The following is an 11,563-nucleotide window of genomic DNA, read 5'->3' as shown; positions in this document are numbered from 1 at the left end:
ACCATGCAATAATCTGAGACGGCGATCAGAAAAATAATCAAATTAGCCACCATGTTGGAGTCAACAGAAACCAGAAATCATATTATAAATATTCCCTTAGCTTTTGATGATCTTCATCGGAATGCACTCCGAGGAATCGCAGTTCCACAATAAATGCTTGATTTGTTCGATAATGTCCATTATTTGTGTCCAAGTAGCGTTAGTTAGCGTTAGTTACACATATCCAAACGCTCGTGCATTACTTCGGACAAAAACTTATATTACAGGTCGAAGAGACATTTCAAACTAAGTATAGAATCAATCATTAGGATGTTTTATCATAAATCTTCAATAAAGTTCCAACCGGAGAATTCCTTTGTTTCTAGAGGAGCAACGGAACACAAGTCGATATCATGTGGAATGCGTATGACCAGGAAATGGCTCTCTGCCAGTAACCTGACTCATTCAGCTCTTATTCAGTCCCACAACACAGTAGAAGCCTCATTCAAGTTTCTAAAGACGGTTGACATCTAGTGGAAGCCCTAGGAAGTGCAACTTCATTCATATCCCACTGTGAATTCAATAGGGCCTGTTTGAAAATTGTCCAACCTCAGATTTCTCACTTCCTGTTTGGATATATTCTCAGGTTTTTGACTGCCATATGAGTTCTGTTATACTCACATACATCATTCAAACAGTTTTAGAAACTTCATAGTGTTTTCTATCCAATACTAATAATAATATGCATATATTAGCAACTGAGACTGAGGAGCAGGCCGCTTACTCTGGGCACCTTTCACCCAAGCTACTCAATACTGCCCCTGCAGCCATAAGAAGTTAAAGAAAAAATAAGCAAACACGTTTCGTGTTCACCAAAAGGCATGTGGGAGACTCCCCAAACATATGGAAGAAGGTACTCTGGTTAGATGAGACTAAAATTGAGCATTTTGGCCATCAAGGAAAGGTCTGGCGCAAACCCAACACCTCTCATTACCCCAAGAAAACCATCCCCACAGTGAAGCATGGTGGTGGCAGCATCATGCTGTGAGGATGTTTTTCCATCGGCAGGGACTGGGAAACTGGTGAGAATTGAAGGAATGATGGATGGCTCTAAGTACAGGGAAATTCTTGAGGGAAACCTGTTTCAGTCAACCCAGAGATTTGAGACTGTGACGAGGTTCACCATCCAGCAGGACAATGAACCTAAGCACACTGCTAGAGTGTGCTTAAACCACTAGAGTGGTTTAAGGGGAAACATTTAAATGTCTTGGAATGGCCTAGTCAAAGCCCAGACCTCAATCTAATCTGTGGTTAGGGAATCTGTGGTATGACTTAAAAATTGCTGTACACCAGCGGAACCCATCCGACTTGAAGGAGCTGGAGCAGTTTTTTCTTGGAGAATTGGCAAAAATCCCAGGGCTAGATGTGCCAAGCCTATAGAGAACTACCCCAAGATACTTGCAGCTGTAATTCCTGCAAAAGATGGCTCTACAAAGTATTGACTTTTGGGGGGTGAAAAGTTATGCAAGCTCATTTTATTTTATTTTTTGTCCTTTGTGTTTGTTTCAAAATAAAAAATATGTTGAAAGTGGTAGTCAGGTTGTGTCTAAATCTATTTTAATTCCAGGTTGTAGGGCAACAAAATCGGAAAAATGCCAAGGGGGTGAAATCTTTCGGAAGCCGCTGTATATTTGTTACTGCTAGACTAAAACAATCTGTCGGCCAACAGCCTAACGAGCAAACAACGGACCAGTCGACTAATTGGGTTCAGCCCTAGACCAGTCATATGTATTTATTATGCAGTTTATTTATTTAATTTTATTAATCAGTTACCCAATCAAGACAGGGCCCCCCAGTTTTTGTCCCACTCTTCCATGTAGAAGTGCTGTAACTCAGCGACATTTGTGGGTTTTCAAGCATGAACTACTTGTTTCAAGTCCTGCCACAACCTCTCAATTGGGATTAGGTCTGGACTTCCAAATCTTCAAATATGATAATGTTTAGCCATTTTCATGTAGACTTGATTTTGTGTTTTGGATCATTGTCTTCCTGCATGACCCAGCTGTGCTTCAGCTCACAGACGGATGGCCTGATGTTCTCCTGTAGAATTTTCTGATACAGAGCATCATTCATGGTTCCTTCTATTAAGGCAAGCTGTCCAGGTCCTGAGGCAGCAAAGCATCCCCAAACTATTACACAACCACCACCATGCTTGACCGTTGTTATGAGGTTCTTACTGTGGAATATAGTGCTATACTTTTGAATCATCTGTCCATAGAACATCATTTCAAGAGTCTTGATGCCCCTGCAATAATCTGGCCCTGAGTGCGTGCACTGTTTTAAGTCAATTACTGCAATTTGGTCAACAAATGACTTCGATAAGTAGAGCTTGTCTCTTCATTACAAACTCAATTTCCTGTCATAATTTCGGTGTGCACACCAATTATAGGCCCCCAAGTTATGAAAAATGGCATTGGTAATGTGTTTGGACAAGTTACCTTTTCTCTTCCAACTCTTAATCATACAAAAGGATGACCAGTCCTCAGTTGTCTGTGAGATATTCTCGGATTGTTTTTGTCTTCTATTCCTACGAGAGGTGCATATCATCCAACATAGATGTGGACAAAATTCAGTGGATTCAGCAATTTCAACCACACCCATTGCTGACATGTGTATAAAATCGAGCACACAGCCATGCAATGTCCATGGACAAACTAATGGCCAGTACAGAAGAGCTCAGTGGCTTTCAACGTGGCACCGTCATAGGATGCCACCTTTCCAACAAGTCAGTACAATTTTCTGAAATACTACAGCTTCCCGGTCAACTCTAAGTGCTGTTATGAAGTGGAAACTTCTAGGAGCTACAAGGCTACACAAGTTCACAGAATGGGACCGCCGAGTGCTGAAGTGCATAGCGCGTAAAAATCATCTCTCCTAGTTTGCAACACTCACTACCGAGTTCCAAACTGCATCTGTAAGCAATGTCAGCACAATTACTGTTATTTTGGAGCTTCATGAAATGAGTTTCCATGGCCGAGCAGCCACACACAAGCCTAAGATTACCATGCGCAATGCCAAGCGTCGGCTGGAGTGGTGTAAAGCTCATTGCTATTGGACTTTGGAGCAGGAGTAGACCAAGGTGCAGTGTGGTAGGCATATATCTTTCTTTCATTGATGACACCGAAAAAACAACAAATACAAAACGCACAGTTCTGTAGGGCTGGAAAGCAACAGTACCAAAACAAGATCCCACAAAATAAGGTGGAAAAAAGGCTGCTTAATGTATGATCCCCAATCAGACAACGATAGACAGCTGCCTCTGATTTGGAACCATACCCGGCTAACAAAGAAATAGACAACATAGATTGCCCACCCCTAGTCACACCCTGACCTAACCAAATATAGAATTAAAAGATCTCTAAGGCCAGGGCGTGACAGTACCCCCCAAACCTGAAAATATAGGAGAGGGTCCGGGTGGGCATCTACCCTCGGTGGCGGCTTCGGTGCGGGATGCAGACATCGCTCCACTCGTGGCTCCGCCAACTTCAGTGGCGCCTCTGGTGCGGGGATCGTCGCCGGGGGCTCTGGACCGCCGACCGTCGCCGGGGGCTCCGGGCCGAGAACCGTCGCCGGAGGCTCCGGACCACCGACTGCCGCCGGAGGCTCCAGGCCATGGATCAACACTGGAGGTCTGGAGCGTAGAGCTGGCACAACGCGTCCTGGACAAAGGACCACCTTCGCACGGCAAGTGCGCAGAGCTGGCACAGGACGCACAGGGCTGTAAAGGCGCACCGGAGATAAAGCGCGTAGAGCCGGCGCAGGATATCCTGGACTGAGGAGGCGCACTGGATGCTGAGCCGGCACCACCCGTCCTGGACAGATGCCCACTTTTGCACGGCATATCACCGCAAAACATGGTGCCTGCCCGGTCACACTCTCCCCGCGGTGGGCACGGGGAGTTGACTCTGGTTCAACCCCTGGCTCAGCCAACCATCCCGTGTGCCTCCCCCAAAAAGCACTTGAATAGCGAGTGGAGGCCACTTTCGCTGGTTAGTTTTTTTCACTCATGCCAGGTAGGCTACTCTGGATATTTCACTCCACACATCAACCACTGTTTGACGAGCATGCAGCCTCTCCCTGCATGACAAGGGATAGTGTGCCCAAACGTTGTATGTCATGAGCTCTCCAACTCTGTTCCTGCAGCTACCCAATGCTTTATTAGGGAAATCAAGTGAAATCTGATTTGGAATATTGATAGTAACATGTTTTCACAACTAAACATATTTCAATAAACTGTTAACTGGAGAGCGGGAGAGGAGATGGAAAAGCATGGTGGGATATTCTGTAGCTAAAGGTAATGTGTCAGTCTATTAATTATGAAAATATATTTTTAATTAAAAATAATTTCAAATTCACTATAATTGTAAGTTCAATCAATGAACCAACAGCATCGCCAAGGCCTATACGTTCTCTCCCAGACTCAAAAACAGAACATTTGAAGTGTAGCATAAGGTACCAGTCCATCCAGTATGCATAATAATACAGTCCACACTTAAAGGCCATAGAATTTGTTTAATTTTGGAGTTTAGGCTAGACCAATACACCGATAATTTACCAAAGACATCTTAAATTAACAAGCTCTTCATTAGAAACATATACATTCAACATGCCAATAAATCTAGCAACTGTGCCATGAGAGATACACAATATATATAACTGGAGACAACTCATAGGATCCCTCATAGGCAAAATGTTTTCACAACCTTGAGTAATGCTTTTCTGGACAAATATGCTGTGGCCAATGGGGAGATTAGAGCGCAATAAAGTAAATCAACTCCCTGTATGGCCATGAGATGGAAAAGTGAGGCTATGCCTCTGTCACACATCACAATGCGGTCAGTATTTTCCATGTGAGCGATCATGCTCTCCCTTGTTACATCAAATCAAATCAAATCAAATTTATTTATATAGCCCTTCGTACATCAGCTGATATCTCAAAGTGCTGTACAGAACCCCAAACAGCAAGCAATGCAGGTGTAGAAGCACGGTTACATTGTGTGTAACGTCACTGTTTGATTTTACCCCTGGTTTCACAGAGTGCAACGGTGGTGAGATTCCATTGCAGGAATGACAGACCCATTATACTTGAAAGTTAATGACACTGCCTTTTTATCAGAGGCCTAAATGGAAGTTTAATTTACCTGTTTAACTGACCTCACGCATGTAGCTGGTGTTTATATGTTCATTCAAGGGAACCGTGAGAGTTTAAAGGTGGGTGAATCATTACTAAGATGTGCTACTGAAGTGTGTCTGCTTAACAAAAATACAGTGCTCTCAGTGCAGCATGTGTTATACCACATAAAGTCCTCTCTCACCCACTTCTTTTGAATGATATACTTACAGACAGAGTGGGATAGTGGCAAAGCCAGAGTGAAAATCTCATACTGTAGGTTTGTAAAGAAATGCCTTTAGTGAACTGGTTCAGTTTAGGATGCTTAAATAAGGCACGTGAGCCTAAAATACAACATTTTCCAAAACCGTTTACGTAAAAAAGAGCAGGGCTACGAGAGGCTAACCACCAGGTATGTGCTCGGTCAAGAAATAAGAAAAGGAGCATATCAGAGGTTTCAGAATGGACTAATGACGAAAGGACTAAAGACGAGTCATCTAGACAGGCAGTGTCGGGGACTCCAATTAGGGAAAGGCCCCAGCGGTTAATGAGGTGGAATCAACCGGTAGCCGGAAAGATCTGCCTTAGCTGTCCATCCGTCTGCCTGCCCACACTAGCACATTCAGAAAAAGTGAGGGGGAGGAAGCTTGACAGCAGAGGCGTCTGTGTTTTTAATGGCCATCACCTGCCAGACAGGCTACACCGCTCTCCTCTCAGCCCTTGCAGGTCCTTTACCCGTGGCAAAAACATTGTGGGTACGCTCGTTCCTCCGTGACCAGAAACTCTCCGCCCCCTACCCCTCTCCATCCACCTCCACTTCTTTTGTTAGCGCATGGCTTGGGGCTTTTCAACTCTCTGGCTCAGTCTACAGTGTCATTGGGTTACCAGAATGGATTGTTGCCCTTTAGTCTAAAGTTTTTCTGGTGTCTTTAACAATCTATCACCTGTGGTCTCATTCCCCAGAATCTTCATATTGTGAAGTTTGCTGCATTACCTGTATCTGAGCTGTTTCCCAACAGTCATTGTTTTCCTGTAGTGCTTGATATGTTATTTTTCTATTGTTTAACTTCAAATAATTATCTTAAAATGAAACCCACTTTATATAATATGTGATCCATTTCAATAAGCTAGGTGTATGTCGCACGTCACTACTTCACAGGAGAGGCAGTTGGACGTTTTATAATGTTTTTATTATCAAAATTCATTTTTTGGGGAGAAATGTCTTCTGGAACATGTGCATTTCCATGTGCCTTAATAACCAACGTGTATGCCATCTGTAAATACAAATACATTTGTTTACTTAGGAGCCTAGTTGATTTAGCCCCACTAGCCGTGATTGGCTGAGATAATACATGGGCTGGACATGCAGAGAGATGAGTTCAGATTGGTCTGCCATGTAGCGCGCTTCTGACTATAACATGAGCTGCTCAGTATGTGTAGATATTCCTTGCTACCATAGCTTTTTTGACAGATACAACATTAGCCATAGAGATCTGCAGAAGTGTTTCTACTGCTCGACAACAGTGCTGCCCAGAATTTAGCAGGCGCAATTGACAAAGATCAGTGTGAAAAAGTTGTAATGGACTACATTTCTGCACAAGGTCAGTGTGACTCGGAGTGACTTGACACAACAACAGGGCAAATAAGCTGTAGCTTAGCTACAAACCAAACGGAAAAGACACTTTACATTCAACAATGGGTCAGAGTCTAGCTACATTTTCAGATATTATACATTTCTATTTTTTTCATTGCAAGTTAAAGCGTTCTGTTTGCTAGCTAGCTAATATTACGCATATGATCTGTGTAGTAATATTATTTGTATCTCAGAAAGCCATTTGCATTGCTAGTTATAGCCTAATGTTAGCTAGCTAGCTAACATTGAACCTAGTTGGTTAGCTTTAGCTACCTGCAGATTCATACTACAGCATTTCACGAATTGCAGCTAGCTATGACAATCTGTTTGTACTGTAGCTATGGGTTGGGTTTATGGTTTAGGTAGCTAGCTACATGTCTAAACAAAAGACTCCACTTCACAAGTGAATGATTACATGACCTATCAAGTTAGCCAAGTCTGTCTGGGGATAATTAAGGCCATATATTGAATTTCAGGAGCATGTGTACATGTCTAGATAATATTGACCCATCCACTTAGCTAGATGTGACTCGTGGGTGGTTAGAGCATTTCTTTCACATGACCCATTAATTTAGACAAGTGTGTGGGTAAGCATCATCTAATAATTATAAAATATTTATACAAAATGTTAATCTGAATACTTTCTAAGTCAAATTAGGATGCAGGCCTAGGACTAGATAAAGTGTAGTTTTACCTAGAGTTTGTCCTTATTGTAGGCTTGTTTACTACACGGCCTCACATGTGAATCCTTAAAGAGATGAGCAACAAGAGGAAGCGCTGCGATGTGAGTTGGCCTAAGAAGGACAGGAAGAAACAGTATACATTCATCAAGTACAAGAAATACATTTGCAACACACACACAGCAAAACTCTGTCCCTCATGTGTTGTGTAGACCGGCCTTAATTTGTGTTCAATGGGGCTCATTTATCATTTCCATAAAGTACTTTATGTAAAATGTGTCCTTCCAATTTGTTCAGTTCAAAGTAATAAACATCAATAGTAATGAAAGCATTGTTTCATTTATATTTGTTCAAGAGAACATGATTTATTACACCATGTCTTGATTATAAACGAACAGCGTTTTATTGATAAATGTAATCTATCAGCGGTAAATGACCAATATTAACCATGCATTGTCACGTCCTGACCTTAGTTCCTTTTTTGTGTCTCTGTTTTAGTTTGGTCAGGGCGTGAGTTGTGGTGGGTATTCTATGTGCTGTTCTATGTTTTTGTATTTCTGTGTTTGGCCTGGTATGGTTCCCAATCAGAGGCAGCTGTTTATCGTTGTCTCTGATTGAGAACCATACTTAGGCAGCCTGTTTTCCCACTGACTTGTGGGTAATTGTTTTCTATTTTGTGTTTCTGCACTTGACAGGACTGTTTCATTTTCATTCATTCTCTTTGTTATTTTGTTTTAAAAACCCAATAATGTTGTGTGTCCATCAGACCTGCGAGCATTGGGTGAATAACAAAAACATGAACACCACACAATGGTTAAAAACACTATTCACATGTATGACGGATGTATATTTTGAAAACAGATTACACTTAAAATCAAAATGACACAAGATATTTAAAAAAAGCCTCTGTATAGGTCTGACTATAAGACCTATGAACCTGTGTGTGGAATAATGTGAATGTGCATCCTTTGAAGACTGAGAAAAATGAATTGGCGCACTGGAAACATGTCATTTTGAGAAATGGCCGATAAAGATAGACTAATGCAATTAAAATGTACTTTCCATAAATATGAGCATTTGTCACAATTAATATCTGATTCATATATCACTTCTAAACTGACAAATAAATATCAAATATATATTTTATAAATACATTATCACATTTAATACATTTTTTCAAGCAATAGAGTATATGCTTGCTTTGAATACTGGTCTGTTGGGCAAATCTGCAGTTTTGGGCAAATTCTCATATCACTTTTCTCAAATTGTGACATACAAGGCTTTTGTATGACTGGTGAAATGTGCAGTACATTAATCAGCTATACCTGCCCCGTATGTAAGGCCCTCTTTGAGTTGTTGCTGGAGCCGGTTTACTTTCTTGGTCATGGGACCTGTGCCTACGCTTTGTACACTCCATTGAAGCAGCATCAGCTCTCACAACACACCTCGCATCCTCCTCTCTGATTGCTTATAGTGTCACCAAAATGCTGTCAAGCCAAAATTTGTCCATCACATTTGATATAGCATCGGCTCCCTCATTGACCGTGGCTACTACTATACTGCCTGCTGTGTCAATGCAGCTTGCTGTGTAAAGACAGTTTTGGGGCATTGCAACCATATTACAGAGTTCAGACATGGGTTCCACTGTGCTGCATTCTTTTGATGAGGTTATCATTTGACATCTTATGATATAGAGGTACCATTTTCAGTGCAACCTCTCTATTAAAAAAATGTATGGCCTCCATGGTTTTTGTGATCTTCACCATTTTCTAGGGCTCGCTGTTACCAGCACCAAGATGACGAGTATCTACCGTGATTAGAGAATTTGTCTGTTGACATGGAATAAACAATACCAGCCCAGATAGTATTCTTCATGGCTTCTACATCACCCTGGATATGAAAAAAACATGCCTCTGTAATCGTTTTGCAGACTCTTACATTTTTGTGCAGTGAGTTTCCCTACACCTCTCCCCCCAAGGTGTTTCTCTGAACTAAGATTTGGAAGCACTGTTCATCCTCTTGTGGGGATGATTGATGCATTCTAGTTTCCCTATCTTAATGCCTGGGTAGTGATCTAATTTGACAACTACCTTGTATGCAGTACTGTCACCATCTGAGAGCATCCCGGTGTAATGAAAATGTTGGCGACTGACTGATCTGGCCCACATGCGTTTAGTTGCTTTCTGCTCCATTGCTTTGCTCGAACCTGAAGTATTGAACACAGTCATCTGCGTGTGAATCCTTCCACCCCGGAACTCCTCCTCAGTAATTCCACTCTTCCTTTTCATCACACATGCAAGGCATTATGAAGACAACACCTCATAGTCTATCACTAGACCTGTTACAATGTCTATGCACACACCTATCCCGCTCCACTGGGATTCTCTACCTCTAACCCTATTACGGTGGCTGTGTCACTGATTTACAGGTGCTCTTCCATGCCATCCCTAAGAGGGGCGCGTCACTTGAGTGGGTTGAGTCTTCCTGTCTGGGTTGGTACCCCCCTCGGGTTTGTGCCGTGGGGGAGATCATTGTGGGCTATTATACTCAGCCTTGTCTCAGCGTAGTCAGTTGGTGGTCTGAAGATATCCCTCTAGTGGTGTGGGGGTGGTGCCAAGGCAAATTGGGTGGGGTTAAATCCTGCCTGGTTGGCCTTGTCCGGAGGGTATAGTGAGATGGGCCACAGTGTCTCCCGACCCCTCCTGTCTCCCCTCCAACTCCTTGCTGTCCCAACTATTCTGCCTGCGGCTATGGAACCCTGACCTGTTCACCGGACGTGCTACCTTGTCCTGGACCTGCTGTTTTCGACTCGCTCTCTCTACCGCACCTGCTGTCTCTATGCTCGTCTATGAAAAGCCAACTGACATTTACTCCTGAGGAGCTGACCTGTTGCACCCTCTACAACCACTGTGATTGTTATTATAATTTGATCCTGCTGGTCATCTATGAACATTTGAACATCTTGGCCATGTACTATTATAATCTCCACCACTCAGAGCCTAGTTCCTCTCTAGGTTTCTTCCTGGGATCCTGTCTTTCTAGGGAGTTTTTCCGAGCCACCGTGCTTTTACATCTGCATTGCTTGCCGTTTGGGGTTTAGACTGTGTTTCTGTATAGCACTTTGAGATGCCAGCTGATGTAGAAAAAAAGGGCTTTAAGAATACATTTGATTGATTGATTGATAGCTTCCTGCTGTCTGATTGATTGCGGCTAGCTGTCATCTTCATCTCAACTGATTTGCGTCTCCACGGATTGCTGCCGGGTACCTCCTTTTCCTCCTCTACCTAGGCTCTACTGCCACTGCATCAATCAAATGTTTCTTTCATTCACTTCATTTATCACATTGGCTAATATTTTTCTTCACATACAGTAGGTATATTGTTGGAGATTTGCTCATTTGAATCTCTCTTCATGAGAATTCTTCACTGGAGATATTTTCAAACAAGGAAGTGCTGTGCTGAACGTGAGGCATTTTAACCAATCAGGTTGCCTTTAAATGCCAGTAACCAATCAGATGTCAGGAAATGGCTCATCTTTCAGGACAAAGCACTACGTCTACAAAGGGTATAAACACGTATGGACTAGTTAACTATATGCTCTGGAAAACAAGCTTTTGAAAGATACAGTGCCTTGCGAAAGTATTCGGCCCCCTTGAACTTTGCGACCTTTTGACACATTTCAGGCTTCAAACATAAAGATATAAAACTGTATTTTTTTGTGAAGAATCAACAACAAGTGGGACACAATCATGAAGTGGAACGACATTTATTGGATATTTCAAACTTTTTTAACAAATCAAAAACTGAAAAATTGGGCGTGCAAAATTGTTCAGCCCCTTTACTTTCAGTGCAGCAAACTCTCTCCAGAAGTTCAGTGAGGATCTCTGAATGATCCAATGTTGACCTAAATGACTAATGATGATAAATACAATCCACCTGTGTGTAATCAAGTCTCCGTATAAATGCACCTGCACTGTGATAGTCTCAGAGGTCCGTTAAAAGCGCAGAGAGCATCATGAAGAACAAGGAACACATCAGGCAGGTCCGAGATACTGTTGTGAAGAAGTTTAAAGCCGGATTTGGATACAAAAAGATTTCCCAA

This window comes from Oncorhynchus mykiss, chromosome 22, assembly GCF_013265735.2.
Source record: "Oncorhynchus mykiss isolate Arlee chromosome 22, USDA_OmykA_1.1, whole genome shotgun sequence".
In the NCBI taxonomy this organism is placed as follows: Eukaryota; Metazoa; Chordata; class Actinopteri; order Salmoniformes; family Salmonidae; genus Oncorhynchus; species Oncorhynchus mykiss.
The sequence above is the reverse complement of the archived record's forward strand: the minus strand, read 5'-3'. Positions refer to the sequence as shown.